Source organism: Chrysemys picta, unplaced genomic scaffold, assembly GCF_011386835.1.
Source record: "Chrysemys picta bellii isolate R12L10 unplaced genomic scaffold, ASM1138683v2 scaf1124, whole genome shotgun sequence".
Lineage (NCBI taxonomy): Eukaryota > Metazoa > Chordata > Testudines > Emydidae > Chrysemys > Chrysemys picta.
Window position 1 is genome coordinate 540 of NW_027053831.1, and position 5,491 is coordinate 6,030.

The 5,491-nt window shown below is 49.1% G+C and overlaps 1 long non-coding RNA gene across 2 annotated transcripts; it reads right to left on the minus strand.

Moving 5' to 3' along the window:
- Positions 1-2,155: 2,155 nt before the first annotated feature.
- LOC135979673 (uncharacterized) lies at positions 2,156-4,561 on the minus strand. 2 transcript variants are annotated; one of them, XR_010596933.1, is made up of 3 exons: positions 4,428-4,561; positions 3,171-3,632; positions 2,156-2,573 (listed from the first exon to the last, which is right to left on the minus strand). It is a non-coding gene; the product is annotated as an uncharacterized LOC135979673 (long non-coding RNA). The 2 variants fall into 2 exon arrangements; XR_010596934.1 differs by having other exon boundaries at positions 3,171-3,485; positions 4,428-4,534.
- Between the last annotated feature and the right edge of the window lie 930 nt (positions 4,562-5,491).

Below are 5,491 nucleotides of genomic sequence, written 5' to 3' on the forward strand. Positions count from 1 at the left end.
GTAATTTTCCACAGTGAGAATAATGGGTTTCCCTTCACTTGGCAGAAGCTATAAAAGACCTGGGAAACATCTTCCATTTTGCCTCTTTCCTGCTCAAACCTCTGGACTATGGACTTTTACTAATGGGAGCATTGTAACACAGAGACTGAGGACTGATATGGAAGTAACCGAGACTTGACTTAAGCCATCAGTTTATTCCATCACTCCTTCAAGCCTGAACTAAGAACTTGAAATTATTATATGTATTTGATTCCTTTAATCGGTTTTAACTCTCGTCTTTCTTTCTTTCTTTCTTTCTTTCTTTCTTTCTTTCTTTCTTTCTTTCTTTCTTTCTTTCTTTCTGTAAGTAAACCTTTGATTTTAGATACCAAAGGATTGGAAACACCATGATTTTTGTGTCTAAACAGACTCCCCTGCTGCCCTCCTTCCCCCCACTCCAAACAGCATCACAATTGTTCTGGAGTTGCCACTCCCTCCACGGTCCTTTTCCTTTCCAGGACACGGACCGAGTGGCTACCTGTTTTACCAGTTGGCTACCAGGCTGACTATTCTGGTCGCTGCCGGCTCCCATCCCTGGGGCCCCTGGGCCCTGCCCTCCCCATGCGTCTGGCTCTGGACACCACAGCCTCATGCTGCCCCTGAGACCCCAGCATCTGTGTAGGGCAGCCTCCCCCTGCCACCACCTGGGGCCCTGCCTGCTCTGGGGTGGGTCACAGACCCCTCCCCTGAGACTGCAGCCATGGCTCCCAGCACAGGCGCAGTCCTGTCCAGGGGTCTGCATCCACTGGACCCTGGGGAGCCCTTTATAACTCCCCCAGGCTGGTCCCTGATTGGCTGCTCTAGCCTCCTCTATGCAAATGAGCCCCACCCATCCCTTGAGGCTAATGAGGGCTTAGGTGCCCTGAGGGGGGCGGAGCTCGGCATGAGGTGACAGTTAAACCGACACAACGGGGAAGGGGGGGACAAAGGGGCAGGGAGTTCACGGGGAGGGGTAAAGAACAGGAGGGGGGATTTAGGCGAGGGCCATGGAGGGGGAGGACACAGTTTACATGGGTAGGGAAGGGGGAATTCCAGAGGGTGGAGAGAAGCAGATTTGAGAGAAGGTTGTGGGGAAGGGGCAGGGGGCAGGAGTCAGGGAGTCGAGGGGAAGGGCCCTGTGGGATGGGGGAGATTGGGAGGGATCAGAGGGGAGAAGAGAGTTCAGAAGGCAGCAGATGTGGGGGAGCCAAGAGGAGGCTGGGAAGGAGAGGGGGAAATGTACAGGGGGAAGGAGCAGCTCAGGGTCCGTGAGGGAATTTAGTGAAGGGGTTTTCATGGGGGGGGGCAACTTCTCAGGCCTTTCCCAGGCCCCTGGCCCTGGCAGCTGCCACTCCCCCATCAGCCCCAGCTGGGCCCCTCTGCCCTGGGCAGCGAGCTCTCAGGATAGGACTGTTCGCTCTGCAGCCTCAGCCCCCTCTTGATTCCCTGCCCCGGGGGAGCTGCTGCCCCACCCCCTCAGGCGGAGCAGTTCTCGGCTGACAGGACTAAGGGGGCAGCCGGTGTGGTGTTTAGATGCTGCATGTGATGATTAGAACTGGGAGCACTGGCTGTTGGGAGTCTGAAAGGACAGGAAACAGGAAGGGGGGGGGAGGAGTTGAGGAGACGGGGAGAGTTACAGAGTGGGCAGCTACAGCTTGGAAAAGAGACTTCCACTGTAAATAAAGTTCTGTTGAAGTTGTTAATACTTTGCTTGTTGGATACAACAACCGGTGAACAAGCATCCATGAAAGGACTGGGTTGCTACTGCTCCAGGGTGGGGGGACATTGCAGCCACTGGAGGTGGCAATGGACCAGGGGGTTTGGGTCAGTCCCATTCCCTTCTCCTGTGATGCCTCCCAGGGATACCCAGGGCTGTGAGACACTTTGCTACCACCTGCCCTTCGCGTGAGGAAGCCTAGTCAGTGTGTGCCAGGGGGTCACTCCCCTCTAGGCCTCTGCAGGTCTTGCTCTCTCGGTATAGGTTAGTGATACGCACCCACCAACCCTCGAGCATCGCCCTGGAGTATCCAGCCCCTGACCCACCAGACATGCAGAATTACTAGACCCAGTGTTCCCAAACTGCATCTTACCAGTTACACCACACTACACAGCTCCATTTAATGCACCGCACTCACACTTGTTCACACAGAAAGCAAGTATGTTTATTTAACACAGGGATTCAAATGATAACAAGTAGAAATATTAGAAACAAAGGGTTACATATAAAATAAAATCATGACATGCACACTCGAGCCTAAACTTGATGAATAGGCCATTGTCCTGTCATAAGAGCAAAAGCCCCAAATCCTTCCAATCAGGTGTGGCTGTGATCTTCTATTCATGAGACAAGCACACAGTCCTCTTGTCTCCTCAGTGGGAAGATGCAGAGTTTGTCTCTTTATCTACAGTTATCGTCCAAAACTCCATTGTGTGCACTTGTAGGACAACTCCCGCTGCTTGTCTTTTCCTGTCCAGAACACTCTGTGAGCACTTGATTAACATTTTGCTCAGACTGTAAATGGTGCCCATTGTGAACCATACAATACTCAGCGTACCTGTAGATAGACCGATAAACATCTTTTGTCTGAAAGAAACCTGTTTTTCACCTTTTCTCACCAGTTTCAAGTCACAGACCTTAAGAATATAAGTTTCAGTCTATATACATAACTCCTTACATGGTATCTGTACAGTGATTAAGATGACCAGTGTGACACAGGCTTTCAGTAGAGGCCTGGCATGACACGCTTTGGTGAACTAGTATGTAGATACCAGGCCCAGGGGATCCCGGAAATCCTAATGCATCCCTGTGTCCTCTGCCAGTTGGCACCAAGAAGTCCCTGGGTCACACAGCCCCAGTAACACTCATGCTACTGACCAGGGGAGACCCCCAGAGTAGAAGAGACTGAGATAAAGGGGAGCAAGGCTCAGGGTGGGGAGGACTGAGTCCCAACGCCCCCAGGGTCTCTCATTTACTCTGTAGGGACAGCTCTGCGCTGGTGCTGCAGGAGCCCAGGGTGAGAGCTGGGGTCTCCTCTCTTTTCCAAGCTGAAAAGTCCCAGTCTTATTAATCTCTCCTCATAAAGATTATGGCTATTACCTCTTTTTTGTTGTTGTTGTTTTTTAAAAATAAAACAGAAAGAGATTTGACTTACCATGACCAGAAGGTTGTAAATCCTGATTGATGCCAGGAAAGAGGATTTCTAAACACTCCAGAAATTGCTGGCAGGTTGACTCCCCTTTTTTCTGTATGTGAATTAACAACTTCCTGATTTTGATCACTAAGTTCTCTTTTTGATAGAAGCTGTTGTACTCCTCCTCTGTGATGATGCACTGGGCAAGTAACTCATCCAGGATGTTATCAGGATCACTTGGAATAGTTTCTACCAGCTCTTTGCGTTTGGTGCATAGAATCCTGTATTTGTCCCCAGTGGCCATTATCACTGAATCGCAGGATCCGCAGTGATTTGCTTTTAAAAGACAGAAGACACAGGATTCGTGACGCTGCTAGAGGCAGCTTCAGTTCAGCGAGTAACTGAAGGAAAGTGCCTTGTCCGTTATCATGAGATTGGCCATTTCAACAATTTGAGAGACGGACCCACCAGACTCCCCTTTTCCTGTTGAAAATGGAATAGTTCTGTAATAACGACTGGAAATTAGCTATAGCAGTGCACTGGGGTTCATGAAAACTGGGTGTTAGTCCCCATGGGGTTGAGACAGGGCCAACTCCAATAATGCTGCCAAAACTGAACTGCAGCTCTGGCTCATTCACACCTTCCCGGCTCACTGTTTCCAAGCTGCTGCGGCTCTGTCCCTCCTTTTACCCATCTTTAGAGCCGTGTTTTGCTAGTTAGAGACCAGCATGTCCTGAGGGGAGTGGGGACCACGCTGCTGAGACAGCTGTTCCTTTTCTAAGCGGGAATGGGGAGATCTGCATGCAGAGGGTCCCTCCCTTGAGCAATCCACCTCACCTCTGTCTCTGTACATTTCAGTTATGAATGATGGAATTTCCCCACCCCCCCATTAAGCCCCACCCCCATTTTTTAGGATTGCGGATGTTGTATTAAAATCAAAGGGAATGTGAAAAATCAAAGGCTCCTGCGAAAGTTAATGCTGCTTCAGGCTGTGTTCATTTTGGGGGTGGACTCACTGCTGGTTGTCAAGGGTGGGGGAGCTGCAATTCCCAACCCCACCTCCTTGGGGTTCAGAGATTATATTGCAAAGGTGGCTCACCCCATAATGTCCCCATAAAGGAAATGGAAACGTATGTCACAGAGTCTCTTCTGCACCCAGATCCCGGAGGAGCATTCCCACACCACCACCAAGCCCCTCCTGAGAATTCAGGATTTGGCCCACAGATTTGTATTTTAAGTTTTCCAATCTTTTTAAATAGCTAATAGTATAGTACTTACTCTTTTTTGTTGGAAGCTAAACTGATCACAGCTCTTAAAGAGGTGTCTGTTCAGCTGGGTTTGCCTTGTGCCGTAAAAATAAAGAGTCAATAGGAATCTGAAAGTAAAACTATTTCGGGGAGGTTGGGTCACAGCCTTTCCTTTGCAATGATCAGAAACCACACAGCTGCAGAGTGTCAGCAAACAAAACCCACCTCCTAACTGGAACTTGGGCTGATGCCCAGCACCATGGGTGTGCCCGGCTTAGGGTGCAAATTATTTGAGCTCAGTTTCATGGCACAGCCCGAGGCCAGTGCAGTGTCAGGCTGTCTTTCATCTCAAAGCAGGCAGGCTTCTAGCATTTGTGTACAAGCACTTGAAAAACTTATCTGTAATAGAGCCCGGACTGTGGCCTTGCAGGGAACAAAACTGATTACATTTTCTGATGGCCTTCTTTGCCTCCCTCGAGAGCCACAGATCTTGAGTTCAAAGGGAGCCCGCCAGAGATCCCAACCCCAGAGCAGACACATCCTACATCAGCATCATTTCAGGTTGATGGTGGATGAAGGGAACGCCTTCACAAACACTGAGTGAGTTCGCCACCAATCCGATGAAGTCACAGTGCTCAGATGTGTTAAAGGAGGATATTGATATAATAGGCATCACAGAAACCTGGTAGAGTGGGGACAATCAATGGGACACAATCATTCCAGGGTACAAAATATATCGAAAGGACAGAACAGGTCATGCGTGGGGGGAGTGGCACTATATGTGAAAGAAAATGTAGAATCAAATGAAGTAAAAATCTTAAATGAATCCACATGTTCCATAGAATCTCTATGGATAGTAATTCCATGCTCTAATAAGAACGTAACAGTACGGATCTATTATCGACCACCTGACCAGGACAGTGATAGGGACAATGAAATGCTAAGGGAGATAGGAGAGGCTATCAAAATAAAGAACTCAATAATAGTGGAGGATGTCAATTATCCCCATATTGACTGGGTACATGTCACCTCAGGACGAAATGCAGAGACAACATTTCTAGATACTTTAAATGACTGCTTCTTGGAGCAGCTGGT